This window comes from Macaca nemestrina, chromosome 8, assembly GCF_043159975.1.
Source record: "Macaca nemestrina isolate mMacNem1 chromosome 8, mMacNem.hap1, whole genome shotgun sequence".
NCBI lineage: Eukaryota > Metazoa > Chordata > Mammalia > Primates > Cercopithecidae > Macaca > Macaca nemestrina.
Window position 1 is genome coordinate 112,453,259 of NC_092132.1, and position 22,792 is coordinate 112,476,050.

A 22,792-nucleotide genomic window follows, 5' to 3' on the forward strand; every position below is an offset into this window, starting at 1 on the left:
ACCCGACTACCTTTACCAGTTATCTGTCCTCTCCATCTCTCCAGCTGAATCTCTTGCCACATCTCTCCACCACTCACCCCCACTCTCAGCTCTGGGCCTAGAATATGCTCTTTCCTCTGCTTGGAAGCTCCTGTTCTTCCTTTAAGTCTTCCTTTATGGTACCTTCTCAGGAAGTCTTCCATTAAGCACCTTGTCTAAATCTACCCCCCATCTTCCTCTTCCTCTACCACCCTAAGTATTCTGTCTCTATTCTTTATAATACCCATCACAGCTTGTAATTACTGTGTTTATTTCTCTGTGGTCTCTTCTTCTTTGTCAGTCTTCCCCCCTAGAGTACATGCCCCCTGAGGGCAGGCACTATGTCTGTCCTGCTCACCTTTGTAGTCATTGCCTAGCATAAATCTGGCACCCAGGATATTTCAATAAATGTTTGTTGCCCTGTGAAAAACAGTTTGGGGATCTCTCAAAGAACTTAAAATAGCACTACCATTCAACCCAGCAATCCCATTACTGGACATATATCCAAAGGAAATAAATTGTTCTACCAAAAAGACACATGCACCCGTATGTTCATCACTGTGCTATTCACAACAGCAAAGACATGGAATCAACCTAGGTGCCCATCAACGGTGGATTGGATAAAGAAAATGTGGTACATATACACCGTGGAATACTATGTAGCCATAAAACAGAGTGAAATCATGTCATTTGCAGCAACATGGATGCAGCTGGAGGCCATTATCCTAAGCAAATTAATGCAGAAACAGAAAAGCAAATACTGCATGTTTTCACTTGTAAGTGGGAGCTAAATGTTAGGTACACACAGACACAAAGATGGGAACAATAAACACTGGGATCCCAAAAGAGGGGGAAAGGGAGGAAGTCAAGGGTTGAAAAACTACCTATGGGTACTGCGCTCACTACTTGGCCGACGGGATCATTAAAGCCTCAGCATCATGCAATATATTCATGTAACAAACCTGCACATGCACCCCTGAATCTAAAATTTTAAATAAATGTTTGTGGCTTACATGGACTGTTGTGATTACCTTCCACTGTTGGTGAAGGAGGGGGATCCCTGCCCTAAAAAGTATAAGATGGCCAAACACATGACACCTGGCCCTGGACGGATGAGGTTGACAGCAGTTTATTCACAATGTAAACTCACAGCTGCAGGAGGAGGAGATTGCAGACTGTGGGGGCTGCATTCTGGAGTAGAGCAAACCCCGAGAGGCAGCTTTGGTAAATACAAGAGGGCAGGATGGCCCTCGGTTCCCATTGGAGCATGTGATTGGTTTGTTTGAATTATTTCACAGGCTAATGGGAGGGTGAAGCTCAATAGGTTGAGAACTGCATGGGGTGCAGCTTGTCCTGCTGACAGAATTAGCCAGGGATGTCTGGTGAGATGAGGGGAATTCACAAGCCTTTGGGCCCTGTGATCTTCAAGAATGTCAAGGTCGCACTTGAAAGTTTAGTTCTTACCATACATGGATCTATAATAGCATCTGGACAAGAGACATACACATATAGTAGCCAGAGGCAGGGGGTTGGGAGAAGAGATTATTTTATTACAAGACTAAGTGAATGAATTATTATACTATAGCCCTGTGATTTGTATATACGGGCTACTAGATGAGTAACTAATAAGTTTCCTTAAAAAACTGAATTCCTAATCCTACTTTTTTTTTGAGACATGGTCTCACTCTCACCCAGGCTGGAGTACAGTGGCGTGATCTTGGCTCACTGCTGCAGCCTTCACCTCCCGGGCTTAAGTGATCCTCCCACCTCAGCCTCTCAAGCAGCTGGGACTACTGGTGTGTGGTCACCATACCTGGCTAATTTTTCTATTTTTTTTTGTAGAGACAGGGCTTCACAACATTGCCCAGGCTGGTCTCGAACTGGACTCAAGCAATTTGCCTGCCTCGGCTCCCAAAGTGCTAGGGTTGCAGGTGTGAGCCACTGTGCCAGGCCCCCTAATTCTCCTTTATTCTTGTCCTAAATGGGAGCCCATGGGGATTATGCTTAGCTGCATGTAACAGAAAAGCCAAATAACACTGGCTTAAACAAGATAGGGGTTTAGTTTTCTCTCCACATCATGAGAAGTCAAGAAGTTCATAAATCCAGAGCTGGAATGGCAGCTTCCATCATGGACTCAGACATCTCTTAGCTTGTCATTCTACCCTTCCTGGGGGTGGAGCTTTCATCCTCATGCTCATAACGTTGTTGCTGTGGCTCCAGGCATCAAGCTATATTCCAGGCAGAAAAGAGAAAAGATAAAAGCAAATAGGCATGAGCCAACTGAGTTGGCTCCCTTTAAGGAACTTTTCCTGAATTCCACTAGTACTCTCTTGTTCAGATAATATTATGTTAAAAGAGGTCCTGGGATTGTTCTTAGCTGGGCACATTACTGCCCCCACTGCCACTTCCAAAATGGATTCTGTGAATAAGGAAGACAGGAGAATGGATATCCAATAGGCAACTAACAAACAAGCAATCCACAGCCAGTGGGAGTGAACAGTGTGATTACAATCAGTGAATAGAGTGAATATTTTAATTAAGGTCTGGAATTGAAGGGCTTAGGTAAGGTGGACTGGAAAACAGGAAGGTCCACAAGATAGCCTTTACTTAAATTTTTTTTTTTTTTTTTTTTTTTTTTGAGGGTCTTGCTCTGTTGCCGAGACTGGCCTTGAGCTGCTGGTCTCAAGCAATCTTCCAGCCTCAGCCTCCTGAGTTGGGATTACAGGCACAAGCCACAGTGCTCCACCTTTTATTTAATCTTGTTAGAAAACAAGACAGAAACATGTCCATTGTGAAAACAAGGTACAGTACGTGATGCCAGGGTAAGGGTCATGTCTGAAAGCATCGTGGGGATGACAAGCAATCACAAGGTCATCGCTACAAACTGGCAGTGTGGCCTCAGGAGTTTACCTTGGGAGGTCCTTGGGTCTCATGGGTCTTAAAATGAGAGGATTGAACTATTATCTGTAAGATCTTTCCCAACTCTAAAATTCTAGTGGTCATTTTTTTTTTTTTTTAAGAGAGGGTCTGGCTCTGCTGACCAGGCTTAAAGTACAGTGGCATGATCTCTGGTCACTGCAACCTATGCCTCCTTGACTCAAGTCATCCTGCAACCTCAGCCTTCAGAGTAGCTGGCACCACAGGTGTGCACCACCATGCCTGGCTAATTTTTTTTATTTTAAAGGATGGGGGTTTCACCATATTGCCCAGGCTGGTCCTGAACTCCTGGGCTCAAGGGATCCTTCCGCCTCAGCCTTCCAAAGTACTGGAATTACAGGTGTGAGCGACCACACCTGGCCAACTTTTATTTTAATTAAGGGAAATATTTTAGACAAATGGAAGGTTTCATAGAAAACAGATGAAGAGCTGGGTGAGACAGCACACACCTGTATTCTCAACTACTCAGGAAGCTGTGGGCGGATCGATTGACCCCAGGAGTTCATGACTGTTGTGGGCAACAGAGCAAAACTCTATCTCTGAAAACAAAACCAACCAATCAACCAAGAAACAAAAAAGATCAAGCAGAGGTGCTCCAGAGGACGCAGGAATAGAATTCCGGAGCAATGTCTACTTGGCCTCCGTCTTCATTCCATGGTGGCCCCTGAGTCTTGTGGCACTCACTTCTACATAGTTCCATGTGTGACTTCAACAAAATAAAATGACGCATTTATTGGTTAAAAATCAGACAGATTACCATCAGATATGGAAAATTGCTTTTAATTGATAATAAGAATCTTACGCACTTTATACCAAAGCCATCACATTAAATAACTAGCGTTTCAAATTTTGACACTGCATAATAAACCCTCATTTGAAATGACTGGAGAAATATTCATCAAATCTCATGGAAGAATGACAGAATTTTCTCCAGAATTTATCAGAAAAGAAAAGAGGTTGGACTGTCAGGAAACGTTTTCAGGGTAACATACTTACTATTTTCTAGATAGTTACTCAGATAACACTTGTACGCAGAGGGAAACACACCCCTGAGCTTTGCAAACACTTGTTTCCTGTGTGTCAGACTTGCCTGCATCCTGTTTATCAAATGGAACTGATATTGGTTGGACGCAAAGACCAGAACAACTTACCTCTCATTGGTCACCTGCTTTTCTTTGTCATACTTTTAGCGTTTACAAAGTTTTAAAAATGTGTTTATCATTTGGTAATTATTTTTAAACTTTATTAGAAAATACAGTCTCAGTTCTGAACAAATTATCCTTAAATTTCTTCCTCTAGTAGTTACACTTTTCAGTATCAGTGAAGTTTTATGACTCCTCTATTTTTCCTACCCGCACAGCATCTAAAGTGTGTCTTTACAGAATAGCTGGAAGTCCCAGCTTTATCCTCTCTCCGCGTTTCCCTCTCACAGCCCCCTCCTCTTGGACTCTGCTCTTCCTCTCAGCACCGTAACCTCTTTTATTTCCAGATAGGTTTTGAAAACACCATCTGTTCTCATCTTAGGATCCCTGTGGCAGATGATAGGTGAACCCCACATCCCAGACACATGACCACCAAAGATATTCTTGCCTTTTTAATGTTTATCAAGTTCCTCCTCAGACAACAGAAAGTTAGTCATATTTAGGTATTTATGAAAGGTAACACAGACCTTTAAAAATATGATCATGATACATTTCGAATGAGAACTGTGTGAAAAACATACAGGTCCTATTGTTTCCCTAGTCGTTTTGTCTTTTCTTCAACCAGAAAATGATCCGCTGCCAGCGACAGGGAGACACACAACTGGTCCTTATTCTAAGGACCGGGCCCAGCCTGGAATGCGGTCCAGCGAGGAGTTCTTGCGCCGGCCGCTGGGACGGGGCGGTAATGAGCCGCTGATTTCGGAAGGTGGTGCTGTTGGGTGTGAGGGGAGATCTGGCTCGCCCTGGAACTCAGCAAGCGGCGTGCAAAAAGGAAGCCGCGATTTCCAAGGCGGATTCCCCTCGCTGGGACACTAATCTTGAGAGTGAGACTTCTAAGGACTCTGAGAGTTTGAGGCAGAGGCAGAACGGCTCTGGGCTGAGTGATGGGGAGGATACCAGCACCCAGCGCGGGTGGCGGGCGCGGGGCCGAGCGCGCGCATCCAGGGGCGCCTTGGGGACTGGGCGCGGAGAAGAGTTGCCGGGAGGAGAGAAAGGGTGGCGCTGGAAACCAAATGGCTTTCATCCCCTGGAGACAAAGAGGTGCCTTCTTTTGACAACAGCTGCCAGTGGCACACACACCATACGGCGGGGCGGGCGGGGGAGGGGAGCCCGGGAGGAGAGCGTCTAGGCGGGGACCGGCTCTGACTTTCAATAATGGGTGGTTGCCATGGTGACGGGCCAGGCATCTGAAGGGGCGACTGAAAGCACCCATTGTTCTGGGGCCCGGCTGCCTGGGTTGTGCCTGTTCCTAAGCGACACCTTTAGACACCTCCCTCCGTGCAGCGGCGAGCTGCGGCCCGCGGCTGGGAGCACCTCCGCGGGAGTTTCACACCAGGGCCCCAGACCGCAGATTGCAGCGCCATCGCAGCTGCACGCGCGCTGCATAACGGAGGGCAGCGCCGCCTCCCATGCACTATCCACTCGAAATCCGAGCGCGATGCGCGCCCGCCTGGGCCCAGACGCGCAGGCCGGGACACGCAGCTCCGCCCGCTCCCCGCTGTCCCGGGGAGACTTCGAATAACAATGCGGAGCAGGACCTGGTGACTCCACAGATAACTCGCGGAGTTCTGGGGCGAGGGCACTCGGGAAAGCCCCGCAGAGTCACTTTGCAGTCGTACTGAAAGGAAAAGCAGGACGGAATCACAAGATAAAGAAGATTAAAAGTAACACGGCAGCGTTGCAATGTTGCTTGTAAGAGCAAGCAGCTGGAAACAACCTAAAAGTCCGTCCCTGGGGGCTGGGTGAATGATATGGGGCGCATCCCTCTGCGGGAACACTAAGCTGCCATTAAAGAGTACAGGGCAGCTGTATTTGCTGAGACGTGGAAAATTTCCCGTGTATTCTAAGTAATAAAGTGCAAAAGAGTATGAGTAGGGTGCATCTCTGGAAGTGGTTGCTTCTTAGGATGGTCACTGGGACTAGGAGTGGAGGAGAGAAAGAAAATTTGCTTTTCACCATACTAGAATCTTCCGCACCTTTTGAATTTTGCCGTTTATACTATGTCTTACCTGTAAAGAAAAAAGAACTTTGAAATAAAATTGCATTTGCTTGAACACTGTCTAATGAGATGTGCCACTTTCCATAAAGCATCTGAACTCATTTTTAATGCTTTAATAAATATTAATTTTTAAAATATATATGCACAAATGCCATTAGCCCACAGATATGTAAAAGTAGTGGCAGTGGCAAGTTAGTGATAAAAATATACACTTATTTCCTGCCTTCCTGTGGTGCAGAGATGGACGGAGCCAGCTGTCATTCAAGGAGCCTGCTGTATAACCCATCTATTATTATATCACATTAATCACAGGGCCTTCAGATTAAACAAACATGACATTAGGGAAATTTTCCTAGTTACAAAATGGTATATAATCAGTGAAATGGACTACTGAACACCAAATGTCATGGATGATTTTTTTTTTTTTTTTTTTTTTTGAGAGGAGTCAAGCTGCCACCCAGGCTGGAGTGCAATGGCGCAATCTCTGCTCACTGCAACCTCCGCCTCCCGGTTTCAAGTGATTCTCCTGCCTCAGCCTCTGGAGTAGCTGGGACTACAGGCGCCCACCACCACTCCCAGATAATTTTATTTTATTTTATTTGTATTTTTAGTAGAGATGGGGTTTCACCATGTTGGTCAGGCTGGTCTTGAACCCCTGACCTCAGGTGATCCACCTGCCTCGACCTCCCAAAGTGCTGTGATTACAGGTGGGAGCCACTGCACCTGGCCATGGATGTTATTTCTACACAAATAAAAATAATCATTACTTAGCAATGACTTCAGTGACTAATGATAGTAAGTTAACATCTATTGAGCATTTACTGTGTGCCTTATTGAGCACTGGGTTTAGAGTTTGATATGCAGGCCGGGAACAGTGGCTTATGCCTGTAATCCCAGCATTTTGGGAGACCGAGGAGGGTGGATCACTTGAGGTCAGGAGTTGAAGACCAGCTTGGCCAACATGGTGAAACCCCGTCTCTACTAAAAATACAAAATTAGCTGGCCATGGTGGCATGGGCCTGTAGTCCCAGCTACTTGGGAGGCTAAGGCAGGAGAATCACTTGAACCTGGGAGGCTGAGGCTGCAGTGAGCCAAAAGGGCAATATATTGAGACTCAGTTTAAAAAAAAAAAAGAGTTTGATATGCATTATTTTAATCTTCAAAACAATTTCCCTATTTCACAAATGAAGAAACAGAAACATTCTTCAGTTTACCTGATATCACACAACTAAGAAAGCCACAGTCTGGATTTGAATTCACATCTGACTGACTCTAAAACTTGTTTTTAACCTCTACCCTACCTATTACTTTTAAAATTATAGTGAAAATTCAGGCTCAGTGTGACTGTCTGTAATCCTGTAGTTTCACGAATTGAATAAAAGGTGTCTAAAGGTTGAGAACTAGATTACCTTTGAGGAAACAGTTGCAAAGTATAGCAGGTATAGCTGATGTAGTCTTCATCTCAGTCCATAACTAAAGTTTGATTGGAATCCAGTCAAGCTCATTTGTTTGTGTTGTCTACAGCTGCTTCTCTGCTACTATGGCAGAGTTGAGTACTTGTAACAACCAAAGATATTGACTAAATGGACCTTTACAGAAATGTTTGCTGATCCTTGTTCTAGAGGGATGGTCATGTACTCAGAAAGGCAAAAGAGAACAAAACTTTTAGAATTTAAAAATACCAGCCCCATTCTAAATGTGTTATTTTCATATTCACCCAAGTACTCCATTCCTGTTCAAAATCCCATATTCAACACCAGGGGTGTTGGCTCACACCTGTAATCCCAGCACTTTGGGAGGTTGAGGTGGGTGGATCATTTTAGGTCAGGAGTTCAAGAGCAGCTTGGCCAATATGGTGAGACTCCCATCTCTACTAAAAATACAAAAATTAGCCAGGCATGGTGGTGAGTGCCTTCTAATCCCAGCTACTTGGGAGGCTGAGGTCGGAGAATTGCTTAAACCCGGGAGACAGAAGTTGCAGTGAGCCGAGATCGTGCCACTGTACTCCAGCCTGGGCAAGAGAGTGAGACTCCAATTCAAAAAAAAAAAAAAAACACAAAATTGCATATTCAATGCTGACCTAAAGAGCTTTAGCATTTGGGGAAATAACACCCGTTTTTAACAGGATGAATATGGTATGGATTTCATTCAACCACAAAGCCTCTTTTTTATGCTTGATTGGAGCCAAAAGGCTGAGAAGCAATAGGGTTCTTCTTTGGTTTTGTTTTTTGGTTGGTTTTTCTGTGAGAAGGAGCTAGCTTACCTATGAGCACACATCCTTTGCTCCTGAGTCTGTTCTTAAGCAAAGACTTTCCAGGAAAAGAAATAAGCCAAGGATAGATGATATTTTGCCAAAATGAAGTAATTATTATGGCCTGAGATATATATACACCGTACTTGGAACCGACTTAGAGAGATGATTGCCAGTTTTCCTTAGATTTCAAATAACAGTGCTCCTTTTAAAAAAGTTTTAATGGCTCTAGAAAACATACCGAAGATTGTGTGAATTAGTAGAAGAGGACAGGGCTCTCTGTCAGGACCGTGGCCACCAATTGCAGGGTGGAACTTTCAGTGAAACTGATGTGAAGGGATATGAATTCCAGTTACCCCTTCTCTTGTCACTGTCTCTGTCACCTTCTGCCCCAGAGAGGTGGCAGTTGCTCCTTGTTGCACAACCAGAAATCCAAGGTTATGCTTATGGACATCACCTGCTTCTAAGAGCCAAAAGCTGTAGGTGTCTTTAGGCAACATGCCAGATGGCTTTGAAATTTTGTTTCTTTAAGCTGGGAAGAACTCTCTAGAAGCTCCTCCACCCAGCTAACAGTTGACCTGTGTTGGCTTGTTTAAAACACTCATGAAATTGGCCATAGTACAAAACTCTTATGAAGCACTGGGCTTACCAGTAGAAACAGAGTACGTCTATGTTATTATGGTAGAGCTATCACTACTCAATATCACTTGTAGGTCTAGGCAAATACTAATTCTAGCTAATAAAAATTAGGTTCTGATTATAGAATCTGGGTGGTGGGTATATGGGTGTTTACTGTACATTTATTTTTTCTTTTCTCTCTTTCTTATTCTATTTTTTATAATTTTTTATATTTTTTGGAGACAGGGTCTCTCTCTGTTGGCCAGGCTGGAGTTCAGTGGCTCACTGCAGGCTCCACCTGCTGTGCTGTGCAAGCCATCCTCCCACCTCAGCCTCCTGAGTAGGTGGACTACAGGTGTGCACCACCACACCCGGCTAATTTTTATTTATTTATTTATTTATTTATTTATTTATTTATTTATTTATTTTGAGATGAAGTCTCGCTCTGTCACCCAGGCTGGGGTGCAGTGACACTCACTGCAGCCTCTACCTCCTGGGTTCAAGCGATTCTTGTATCTCAGCCTCCCAAGTAGCTGGGACTACAGGCACGTACCACCACACCTGGCTAATTTTTATATTTTTAGTAGAGACAGGGTTTTACCATGTTGTCCAGGCTAGTTTGTAACACTTGGGCTCAAGTGATCCTCCCACCTCAGCCTCCCAGAGTGCTGGGATTGCAGGTATGAGCCACCGCACCCAGTCATTTACTGTGATGTCTTACAAATTTCCTGTATGTTTGAAGTTTTTTCTAACCAAATGCTGGGAAAAAATTAGATTCCGGTCTGAAAGCTGTCTTTTCTCCAGTTTTCTGGAAGACAAAACAAGATTGAGAAAATATTAGAACTTAGGTAAAAACATATATATCCTCTCCCCCAAAAATACCTCAATTAAGATCATAAGGATTCTATGAATAATAAAAATACAAGATAAGATTCATAAGCTATGATAATGTTAATGATCTTTTCCTAAGCCTTGAAAACACTTTGGGAAAAACATTTGGACATTTCCTAATAAAATAATTCCCAGGATTATTCTTTTTTTTTTTTTTTTGAGACGGAGTCTCGCTCTGTCGCCCAGGCTGGAGTGCAGTGGCCGGATCTCAGCTCACTGCGAGCTCCGCCTCCCGGGTTTACGCCATTCTCCTGCCTCAGCCTCCGGAGTAGCTGGGACTACAGGCGCCCACCACCTCGCCCGGCTAGTTTTTTGTACTTTTTTTGGTAGAGACGGGGTTTCACCATGTTACCCAGGATGGTCTCGATCTCCTGACCTTGTGATCCGCCCGTCTCGGCCTCCCAAAGTGCTGGGATTACAGGCTTGAGCCACCGCGCCCGGCCCCCAGGATTATTCTTAAATTATCAATGAATAATAGTAAGACTAATTGTGTGTGTAAGCGGAATGTTCTCCTCCCATTCAGACTTAAATTGCCATTACTTAATTGTTTCTAACTCCCAAGTAGCCCTCTTTGAACACTTTCATCTCCCGGAAGTTACCAAAAAGCCTCAACCCATGAGGATGTTGAAGTTCCCTCTTTCATTTTCTCTCAGCTCCCTAATAAGCATCCATTGCCATCTCTTGCTACAGCTCCCAAACTACCCCCGAGCTTCTACTCAGTCCACCTCTCAGCATTTTCTGCACACATATAAACAAGCAGAGAAGAATATGAAGTGACTACTGAACATTGTACGTTTGGCTAATTAGACCTAATGAATTTTCTTAGCTTACTGGTATTTTTATATTAATATACTGATATTTCATATTCATATACTATTACACCCTAAACCTAATCCCCCGCTCCACAAAAAAGTCTCTTAAGTACATAAGGAGCTACGTATTTAGCTTAATAAGCAAAAAGAAAGAAATTGAAGAAGAGAAAATGAAAATAACAGGGCCGGGCGCGGTGGCTCAAGCCTGTAATCCCAGCACTTTGGGAGGCCGAGGCGGGCGGATCACAAGGTCAGGAGATCGAGACCACAGTGAAACCCCGTCTCTACTAAAAATACAAAAAATTAGCCGGGCGCGGTGGCGGGCGCCTGTAGTCCCAGCTACTCGGGAGGCTGAGGCAGGAGAATGGCGGGAACCCGGGAGGCGGAGCTTGCAGTGAGCCGAGATCGCGCCACTGCACTCCAGCCTGGGCAACAGCGTGAGACTCCGTCTCAAAAAAAAAAAAAAAAAAAAGAAAATGAAAATAACAATAAAAAGTGACATTGAAAACTGATCAAGCAAAAAAGAGAGAAAGTAAGGGAGATGGGGAGAGTTAATACATACAAAAAAATAGAAAGAATGAATAAGACCTAGTATTTGGTAGCACAACAGGGTGACTATGGTCAATAATAATTTAATTATACATTTTAAAAAATACTGAAAGAGGGGCAGGGCACAGTGGCTTACGCCTCTAATCCCAGCACTTGAGAGGCCAAGGTGGAAAGATCATTTATTTGAGGGCAGGAGTTCGAGACCAGCCTGACCAACATGGTGAAACCCCATCTCTACTAAAAAACAAAAATTAGCTGGTCGTGTTGGCTGGTGCCTGAAATCTGAGCTACGTGGGAAGCTGAGGCAGGAGAATTGCTAGAACCCAGGAGGCAGAGGTTGCAGTGAGCTGAGATCATGCCACCATACTCCAGCCTGAGTGACAGAGCAAGACTCCATCTGAAAAATAAATAAATAAAATAAAAATTACTAAAAGAGTATAATCAGGTTGCTTGTAACACAGAGGATAAATGCTTCAGGGGATGGATACCCCATTTATTTATTTATTTATTTATTTATTTATTTATTTATTTATGTGTTTTTTTGAGACAGTCTCGCTCTGTTACCCAGGCTGGAGTACAATGCCACGATCTCGGCTTACTGCAACCTCCACCTCCCAGGTTCAAGCGATTCTCCTGCCTCAGCCTCCCGAGTAGCTGGGACTATAGGCGTGCACCACCAGGCCCAGCTAATTTTTCTAGTTTTAGTAGAGATGTGGTTTCACCATGTTGGCCGGGATGGTCTCAATCTCTTGACCTCGTGATCAGCCCACCTCGGCCTCCCAAAGTGCTGGGATTACAGCCGTGAGCCACCAGACCTGGCCAGATACCAGATTTTACATGATCTGATTATTATGCACTGCATGCCTGCATCAAAACATCTCATGTCCTCCATAAATATATACACTTGCTATGTACCCACAAAAATTAAAATAAAAAATTAAAAAGGGGGAAAGTAAAGTAAAAATAAAAAGAATAAGAAAGATACAACCATGAATACGGGACAGATTAAAGATATAAATATTTACTTCACAAAATTATGTGGCAGCAAATATGATAATCTAGAGGAAATGGGTAACTTCCAGGTAGCATATGAATTACCAGAAATGACCCAAAAGAAAATGGAAAATCTGAATGGTCCATTATCATAGAAGAAATCGGAAAGGTTATTAGACATCTTTCATTAGAAGAAGAGGAAACAAGTCCGGCATGGTGACTCAGACCTGTAATCCCAGCACTTTGGGATGCTGAGGTGAGCAGAGGTGAGCAGATCACTTGAGGTCAGGAGTTCGAGACCAGCCTGGCCAACATGGTGAAACCCTGTCTCTACTAAAAATACAAAAATTAGCCAGGCATGGTGGCGCATGCCTGTAATCCCAGCTACTCGGGAGGCTGAGGCAAGAAAATTGTTTGAACCTGTGAGGTGGAGGCTGCAGTGAGCTGAGATCACACCACTGCACTCCAACCTGGGCGAGAGAGTGAGACTCTGTCTCAAAAAAAAAAAAGAGATAGTATAAAAACTGTTATCAAAGTGATCTCCATGGAATGAGAGCAGAATAATACAAAACAAGGAGCAACAGAGAGCAGAGGATAGAAAATAACTTTCAGAAATTTAAAATATGACTATCTACATAAAAAACTCAATAACACATTTGGGAGAGTAAGTCTAGGAAATCTCCCAGAAAGTATAGAAACAAAGACAAAAGTATAGAAAACAGAAGATAACATATAAGAGAAATAGAAGACCATTTCAGGAAGTCTAATTTTTATTTTATTTTATTTTATGAGAGAGAGTCTCACTCTGTCATCCAGGCTAGAGTGCAGTGGAGCGATCTCCGCTCACTGCAACCTCTGCCTCCTGGGTTCAAGACATTCTCCTACCTCAACCTCCCGAGTAGCTGGGACTACAGATGCACACCACCATGCCTTACTAATTTTTTGTATTTTTTGGTAGAGACGGAATTTTGCCATGTTGGCCAGGCTGGTCGCGAACTCCTGGCCCTCAAGTGATCTGCCTGCTTCAGCTTCCCAAAGTGCTGGGATTATAAGCCCAAGCTACCGCACCTGGCCCTTATCAATAGGAATGTTATTGTAAGTAGAGAAAAGGAAGTTGTTTTGGGTTTTTTTTTTTTTTAACTGGTAAGTTTCCTAGTACTGAAGGGAAGTAAATCACTGAGTATCTAAATTGAAATAAATCAATGAGTGCCTAGGTCAAAGAATGAAAATCAATCACAGTAAAACAAAGAAACAACTAAAACCTACATGGATGCAAATTTTTTAAAGTGGAGAAAAATGAAAAGGAGGAGGTGGGGAGGAATTGATAGGTTGCCTGGTGCCTTTGACCAGGTGGGGAAAAAGAAAGAGAAGTTATATAACGTAGTTCTATTGAAGAATGAAGGAAGAATGATTTGGGTACATAGAAACCTGAGCAAGTGAACGAACAAAAAGTAATCATTAACTTCAGGAAAAACAGAAAGTAACACAAGAAAAAAAATGTCGTCATAGCATATTAATTGGCTCATCAGTGAACATAATTTAACTAATCGTTACAAACTCCATCAACACTGGGACTTTATTTGGATTACTAATGAATCTCTAGCACCTGCAGTAGTGCCTGACACATAGTATGCTCTCAAAAAAAATTGATGAATTAATGAATGAGTACTGAATAATAACATTAATGGCGATATAATGACTAGAAGAATGTGGGAGGAGAAGGTTTAGAAAGGCTGACGCTTTCTCCTGTATAATAGAAAATCCGCAAGTAAAGTAACAACAACAACAAAAAGGTAGGGATGGGGTGAGTCAAGAAATAATTGTAAAAGAATATGGAAGTATAATCCTGAAATAAATAGCTAAAAGAGTTGCAAGTGTCTGGCCTTGGGGCGTGGGATTTAGTGGATGTGGGTGGGCAGAGAATCTTATTTTCTTAATTATCATCTTTGTAATATAAAGAGAGACAAACTGGAATGGCCCTGGGGCTTCGTTTCCTCCACCTCTGCACCCCTACAGTAATTTATCGAGAAGTTAGCTGAGCAGGTCTGAATTAGCTCAACAGAAGAACCAGCAGCCTCTGGCTGATAATAAGAGCTCAACTCGTTTACAATCCCACCAACAGTGTAAAAGTGTTCTTATTTCTCCACATCCTCTCCAGCACCTGTTGTTTCCTGACTTTTTAATGATCGCCATTCTAACTGGTGTGAGATGGTATCTCATTGTGGTTTTGATTTGCATTTCTCTGATGGCAAGTGATGATGAGCATTTTTTCATGTGTCTGTTGGCTGTATGAATGTCTTCTTTTGAGAAATGTCTGTTCACTTGGACTCAGGAAGGGGAACATCACACACCGGGGCCTATCATGGAGAGGGGGGAGGGGGGAGGGGGGAGGGGGAGGGATTGCATTGGGAGTTATACCTGATGTAAATGACGAGTTGATGGGTGCAGCACACCAACATGGCACAAGTATACATATGTAACAAACCTGCACGTTATGCACATGTACCGTACAACTTAAAGTATAATAATAATAAATTAATTAAAAATAAATAAATAAATTAATTAATTAAAAAAAAAACGCCAAAAAAAAAAGAGCTCAACTCTGGAGGCTCCTCAGCTCAGCTTCTTCTCCCCAAGGAGGTTCCCACTGTTGCCTAACTGACTCAACATTCCCTGCAACTTTCCAACTCCCCTATAAACATGCAAAACAGCATGGGGTGGAATCCTTCTCCTGGAGCTCTTTCTGCTATAGAATGGCTGTGCCCAGGCACATCTCTAGGTGAGAAAATTAGAGTTGTGAGCACTGAAGATTCAATGTCCCAGTGAGCCTTGTTTTAAATATGTATGCAGTCTGTGCCTTTTAGGACACCATTGTACTGTTTTACTTTGTAAGCCAAATATGTTGTACTGCTTTGGTTAAAAATAAAAAACTAACTTTTACTGGAAAAACTTGATATCACATGTAAAAGAAAGAAGTTGGACCCTTACCTTATACAATATACAAAAATTACCTTGAAATGGATCAAAAACCTCAGTGAGAGACAGAAACTATGAAACTCATAGAAGAAAACATAGGAGAAGTGTCATGTCTTTGGATTTAGCAAGGATTTCCTGGATATGATACCTAGAGCACAGGCAACACAAGAAAGAATAGATAAATTGAACATCAAAATTAAAACTTTCAGCCAGGTATGGTGGCTCACACCTATAATCCCAGCACTTTGGAAGGCCAAGGTAGATTACCTGAAGTCAGGAGTTTGAGACCAGCTTGGCCAACATGATGAAACCCATCTCTACTAAAAATACAAAAAATTCCCCAGGCATGGTGACACAAGCCTGTAATCCCAGCTACTCGGGAGGCTGAGGCAGGAGAATCATTTGAACTTGGGAGGCAGAGGTTGCAGTGAATGGAGATCACGCTATTGCAATCCAGCCTGGGCAGCAGAGAGCGCCTCCATCTCAAAAAAAAAAAAAAAAAAAAAAAAAAAAAAATTAAAACTTTCATGCGCGAAAGGACACAATCAACAGAATGAAAAGACAACCCATGGAACAGGAGAAAATATCGACATGCCATATGTCTGATAAGGGGTTAACATCCAGAATACATAGAGAACTCCTATAACTCAACAACAAAAAAACCCAGCCTGACTATAAGAATGGGCAATGGACTGAATAGGCATTGTTCCAAAGAAGATATACAAATGCCAATGATGTCTCAATCAGGGTGAGAGAAAAAATAAAAACAAAACAAAACAACAAATAGCCAATAAGCACATAAAAAGTGCTCAGCATCACTAATCATTAGGGAAATGCAAAGCAAAGCCACAGTGAGATGTCATCTCCTAGCCATTGGGATGGCTACTATTAAAAAAAAATCAGACAGAAAATTACAAGTGTTGATGAGGATGTGAAGAAATTGGAACTTTTGTACAACGTTGGTGGAAATGTAAAATGGTGTAGCCACGGCCGGGCGCGGTGGCTCAAGCCTGTAATCCCAGCACTTTGGGAGGCCGAGGCGGGTGGATCACGAGGTCAGGAGATCGAGACCATCCTGGCTAATATGGTGAAACCCCGTCTCTACTAAAAATACAAAAAACTAGCCGGGCGAGGTGGTGGGCGCCTGTAGTCCCAGCTACTTGGAGGCTGAGGCGGGAGAATGGCGTGAACCCGGAAGGCGGAGCTTGCAGTGAGCCGAGATCGCGCCACCGCACTCCAGCCTGGGCGACACAGCGAGACTCCGTCTCAAAAAAAAAAAAAAAAAAAAAAAAAAAAATGGTGTAGCCACTATGGAGAATAGCATGGTAGTGTCTCAAAAAATTAAAAATAGAATTACTATGTTTTTCAGCACTTCCACTTCTTGGTACATACCTCAAGGGATTAAAAGCAGGTAAGTGGGAGCTAAGTTATGGGTATGCAAAGGCATACAGAATGGTATAATTGACAATAGAGAATCAGAAAGGGGGAGGCTGGGAGGTGGGGAGGGATGTAAAACTACCTATTGGGTACAATGCACACTACTCAGGTGATGGGTGCACTAAAATCCTAGACTTCATTCCGTGCAATTCATCCATGTAACCAAGCTCACATGTAACCCTAAAGCCACTGGAATATATATATATAAAAAAAAGGAAGCAGGAACTCGAAGAGATATTTGTACACTTATGTCTATAGCTCCATTATTTGCAATTGCCAAAAGGTAGAAGCAACCTACGTGTCCACTGAGGATAAATGGATGAACAAAATGTGGTATTATTTTGTGGTAATATGTGGTGCAATAAAATATTATAGAGCCTTTAAAAAGAAGGAAATTCTGACAAATGCTATTATTGGGATGAACTTTAAGGACATTATGCTAAGTGAAATAAGCCAGTCACAAAAAGGCAAAACTGTATGATTACGTTTATATGAAGTGGCTAGATTAGGCAAATTCATAGAAGTAGAGGAGAAAGACAACTGCCAGGAGCTAGGAGGAGGGGAAAGTAGGGTGTTGCTTGATAGGTATAAAATTTCAGTTTTGCAAGAGGAAAAGCTCTGGAGATTGATTGTACAACAATGTGAATACACTTAACACTACTAAACTGTGCGCTCAAAAATTGTTAAGATGGCAAATTTTGCTACGTGTATTTTTTCCACAATTAATTTTTTTTTTTTTTTTTGAGACAAGGTCTCACTTTGTCACCCAGGCTGCAATCACGGCTCACTGCACCTTTGACCTCCTGGGCTCAAGTGATCCTCCCACCTCAGCCTCCCCATAGCTGAGATTACAGGTGTGTGCCACTACACCCGGATAATTATTTTTTTGTAAAGACGGGGTCTCACTATGTCGCACAGGCTGGTCTCGAACTCTTGGGCTCAAGTGATCTTTCTACGTTGGCCTTCCAAAGTGCTGGAATTACAGGCATGTGCTACAGCACCCAGCCCTAAAATGTTTTTAAATTAACTCAAAATGGATTAAAGATCTTAATGTAAAAGCTAAAACTATAAAACTCTTAGAAGGAAACATAGGTGCAAGTCTATGTGACTTTGGATTAGGCAGTAGTTTCTTAGGTATGACACCGAAAGAATGGGCAGCAAAGAAAAATAGAAATATTGTACTTTATTCAAGTTAAATAGATACTATCAAGAAGGCAAAGAGACAACCCAAAAAATGGCGGATAATATTTGCAAATCATGTGTCAGGTAAGGGACTAGCATCTAGAATATTTAAAGAACATTTATAATTCAACAGGAAAAAGATAAATAACCAATTTTAAATTGTGCAAAGCATTTATATAGACATTTCTCTGAAGAAAATATTCAAGTGGCCAATAGGTGGAGGAAAAGATGCCCCAAATCATCAGTCAACAGGGAAATGGCAATGAAAACCACAAGGAGATGTCACTTTATACCTGCTAAGAAGGTTATAATCAAAAGAGAAGAGAAGAGAAAAGAAGGAAGGAGAAAAAGAAAGCAGAAACTGTTAGTGAGGATGTGAAGAAATTGTAACCCCGTAGCTCACACCTGTAGTCTCAGCACTTCAGGGAGCCCAAGGCAGGAGGTTCACTTGAGGTCAGGAGTTCCAGGCCAGTCTGGGCAACATAGTGAGACCCCCATCTCTACAAAAAATAAAAAATTTAAAAATTAGCTGTGTGTGGTGGCACATGCCTGTAGTCCCAGTGACTCAGGTGGCAGAGGTGGGAGGATCCCCTGAGCCCAGGAAGTGGAGGCTGCAATGAGCCGTGATCGTGCTCCACTGCATGACAGAGCAAGAGGTCATCTCTACAAAAATAAAGAATTGGAGCCTTCATCTATTGCTTCTGGGAATGTAAAATGGTGCAGTGGCTGTATAAAACAGTTTGGTGGGTCTTCAATAAGTTAAACATAGAATTGCCATATGAGAGCCCACACCTGATGGCTGGCCCCGCCCCACATACCCAGCCCAGCGCCTTCTCTGCACCAGGAAGCCAAACTGTCCAGCAGGTAGGCCACGGCCAGACCACCGAGAGGCCACAGTGGGCCACATCCAATGTCTTCATGAAGTTTGACCAGCTTCATGTTTAAGGAGGTCTTCCATGGGTTTGCCCAGAGCTGTGATGGCTTATTGACAAGGAAGGCCCGGCCTCGCTGGGGAAGAACCACATGGTGAACAGCTAGAGGGTGAGATGAGCCAGGCCCCAGGGCCCATTGACTTCTCCATGCTGCTCACTGTGTTTGGGGAGCAGCTGAACCGCATGGACCCTGAGGATGTGATCTGCAACACTTCAATGAGGAAGCCTCAACTTCAGGTTTTATCCAGGAAGCCCACCACTGTGACCACCTCACACACCAGCAAAGGGGTGAGTTGTACCCGGAGGTGCCTGTTGACAAGAAAGGCAACTTTAACTATGTGGAGTTCACCTGCATTCTCAATCACGGCACAAAGAACAGAGATCACTAGGCCATCCCAGTTATCCTGACACCCAGGCCCTGTTCCCAGTCACCCCTCCCCGCACATACACTCTGTACCAGCTCCATGCCCACGACCCTGCAAGACCCTCTTGGGGGTCCCCACTTTGAGAGGTTAGGATCCCAGCTCCCAGTGGAGGAAATGGGCCAAGAAATGTGGATGCCAGGCAAGGAGCATACTACGGAGCTGAGGCCGGTGTTTCTACCATGACCCCAGGGCCGGGGGAGGGAGTCTCGGTCCCCTCCAAGGAAAGACCACCTTCTGGGGAGATGGGCCAAGGGCAGGAACTGAAGGCACCAAGGGAAGGCTCCTCAAGAGAGCCCAGGCCTTGGCCGAGGCCTGCCCATTCCTGGGCTGCCCTCTAGGAGGAAGGGGCCTTTTGTTGTGGGATATGACCGACTTCACATGCATTCTCACATAAACACAAGCTCACCAAGGTCCCCTCTCAAAGGACAGGATGCCAGACCCCTCCCCTGCACCCTGTCCGGCACCAGAGCACACCCACACACAGCACACTACCCACAGTGGGAGTGTACTCACAAGGACACAGAGGGAGGGACACCCGACCCAGGGGAGGCAGAATCTCCAACAGAGGGCTGAGCACTGAAAAGAAAAAGAAAGAATTACTGTGTAAACCAGCAATTCCACTCTTAGGTATAGGCCCAAGAGAATTGAAAACATATGTTCACACAAAAACTTGTGCACAAATGTTTACAGCAGCATTATTCGCAACAGCACAAAACTGGAGATAACCCAAATGTCCATCAACCAATGAATGGAGACACAAAATGTGATATATTCATGCGGTGGGCTACTATTCAGCCATAAAAAGGAATGAAATGCTGCTCTAGGCTACATCAGGACGAACCTTGAAAACATGACGCTAAGTTGACTGGGTGTGGTGGCTCACACCTGTAATCCCAGCACTTTGGGATGCGGAGAAGGTCAGATCACCTGAGGTCAGGAGTTCAAGACCAGCCTGGCCAACATGGTGAAACCCCATCTCTACCAAAAATATAAAAATTAGCCGGGCATGGTGGTGGGCTCCTATAATCCCAGCTACTCGGGAGGCTGAGGCAGGAGAATCGCTTGAATCCAGGAGGCAGAGGTTGCAGTGAGTGGAGATTGTGTCGCTGCACTCCAGCCTGGGTGACAGAGTGAGACTCTGTCTTAAAAGACAAACAAACAAACAAGTTACGCTAAGTGAATGGAGACAGGCACCAAAGACCATGTATTATATGATTCTATTTATGTGAAATGTACAGAATGGGAAAGTCCATTGAACAGAAAGTAGATTTGTGGTTGCTAGGGGATAGGGAGGGGAGAAAATTGCCACTAATTACTTATAGGTACAGGGTTTCTTTTCAGGTGATGAAAATGTTCTAGAGTTGATAGTGGTGATGGTTGCACAACATATTCACTATAACTAAAACCACTAAAGTGTATACTTCAAAATGGGTGAATTTTATGTCATATAATTTATGTTTGATTTTTTAAAATGAAAAAAATATTATGGGGATGGATTTAAAATTACAAAAAAAATCCCAAATAAAATAATCATTCATTATACCATTATCTAGTATTAACCCTGTTAAGCATATTTACTTCTATAAATTATTTATATGTGTACAAACATTGTCTTCATAATTTAAATAATGTAGTTTATATAAAGAAGTTTGAAGATGAAAAAAATCACTCCAAATCCCATCAATTATTACCTTTAGGGAAATGTTAGTTCTAGATATAGCACACACCTGCCGACATAAACACACACCCCCCCCCCCAAAAGAAGAGAAAGGTTTTATTAGAATAGGATTAAGTATAAGATGTTATTTTAAAGTATACGATTTAATTGTATTCGCATTTGATAGAGTAAAAAGAAAGTGAAATACATCTAGAGGAACTGTTGAATTTTCAAGTAAATGCTTCTGCACAATAAAATATGTTGTTAAAAATCTTCTAGGTTTAAAGAGTTGGAGACAGAGAAGGAGGGAGAGAGAAAGGAGAGGCAAAAAACGCTAGAGATTATGAAAAATAAAGCTAGTGTCTATTTTTAAAAACTCTATGGTTCCATTTCAGGTAGCAGCCAGTGTTCTCCTGCTTTGGAAGATGAAGGCATAGCTCTTACTCTCTCCCAGCCCCCCGGGTTGTTTGTTTGTTTATTGATGTGGAGTTTCCTTCTTATCTCCCAGACTGGAGTCCAATGGCGCAGTCTCGGCTCACTGCAACCTCTGCCTCCCAGGTTCAAGCGATTCTCCTGCCTCAGCCTCCCGAGTAGACCATGGCTGGCTAATTTTTGTATTTTTAGTAGAGATGGGGTTTCACCACGTTGGCAAGGCTGGTCTCGAACTCCTAACCTCAGCTGATCCTGGGATTACAGGAGTGAGCCACCGTGCCAAGTCCAGCCCCCATGTTTTATGCCCTCTGTGGTATCATTAGTTATATTGCTATTCTCATACTGTCCAGGTTTGTATCAGTCACATGCTCCGATGTAACAATAATCCAATAGGTGGTCATTCTTGAGCTGGATTTTATGGAGTTTGTGCTCACAGCCAGTTTTGGTTTGTTTGTTTTTTAACGGTGGCTTCTGCATTTCTGGATTGTTTGTGGTGATTCATCTTGAAATCATCTGGATTTCATTGTTAAGCAGTTTGTTTTTTTCCTAAGAAGAACTCATGGTTTTGTATTTCCTGAGATTTTTCATGCCTATGAATGTCTTCCTATTGACTTTACTCATGAAAACATCTTGCCTGGCTATTAATTCTTGGGTCATAGGTTTTGTTTTTTGATTAGAATTTTCTTGTTTTTTTTTTTTTTTTTTGAGACAGAGTCTTGCTCTGTCGCCCAGGCTGGAGTGCAGTGGCCGGATCTCAGCTCACTGCAAGCTCCGTCTCCCGGGTTTACGCCATTCTCCTGCCTCAGCCTCCCGAGTAGCCGGGACTACAGGCGCCCAACACCTCGCCCAGCTAGTTTTTTTGTATTTTTTAGTAGAGACGGGGTTTCACCATGTTAGCCAGGATGGTCTCGATCTCCTGACGTCGTGATCCGCCCGTCTCGGCCTCCCAAAGTGCTGGGATTACAGGCTTGAGCCATTGATTAGAATTTTCTAACTACAGCTCCTTTGACCTGGGGTTTTAAGCACTGTTGTGTCCCTCTTTTGGGTAATTTCAGTTTATGTCTAAATCCCTAGAGACTTCTTTCCTTATCCTTTAAATTCACAGGAGATATCTTGGAGAGGAGTTTATCAAGTTCTCCTGGTACGTTGTATTATGCTGTATTTTGTATACTCTGCAGATTTAGTTTTTTCTTCAGTTTTAGTTGTGTCCTCTTATATGAAATAGTTTAACATAACTACTTTCTACTTCTTGGGTTCTTTGTACATATGTTAGATTATCTTTATCTGTCTTCCATATGTTTTAGATTCCCCAGTTATTTTACTGTCTTTGTCTTATTCATCTACATTTGCTATGATTATTTTCAGCCTTTCCCCTTTGTCATTCATTCCTTTATTAATGCTGTTTATTCTGATTGTTGTTCTTTCAAATTTATTTATTTATTTATTTATTTATTTGTCTGAGACAGGGTCTCAATCTGTCA

At 43.1% G+C, this 22,792-nt stretch overlaps 1 long non-coding RNA gene across 3 annotated transcripts in view; it reads right to left on the reverse strand.

Moving 5' to 3' along the window:
• Window positions 1-9,405: 9,405 nt before the first annotated feature.
• The window catches only part of LOC139355856 (uncharacterized), an 89,317-nt gene continuing 75,930 nt past the window's right edge, over window positions 9,406-22,792 (reverse strand). Inside the window, exons 2-6 of one of the 3 annotated variants that reach the window (XR_011607066.1) lie at window positions 19,736-19,798; window positions 18,684-19,106; window positions 18,271-18,365; window positions 15,282-15,394; window positions 9,406-9,833 (exon numbers count right to left, since the gene is read on the reverse strand). This is a non-coding gene — a long non-coding RNA (uncharacterized lncRNA). The remainder of the gene's footprint in view (window positions 9,834-15,281; window positions 15,395-18,270; window positions 18,366-18,683; window positions 19,107-19,735; window positions 19,799-22,792) is intronic. The other 2 variants (XR_011607067.1, XR_011607068.1) reach the window with 2 other exon arrangements.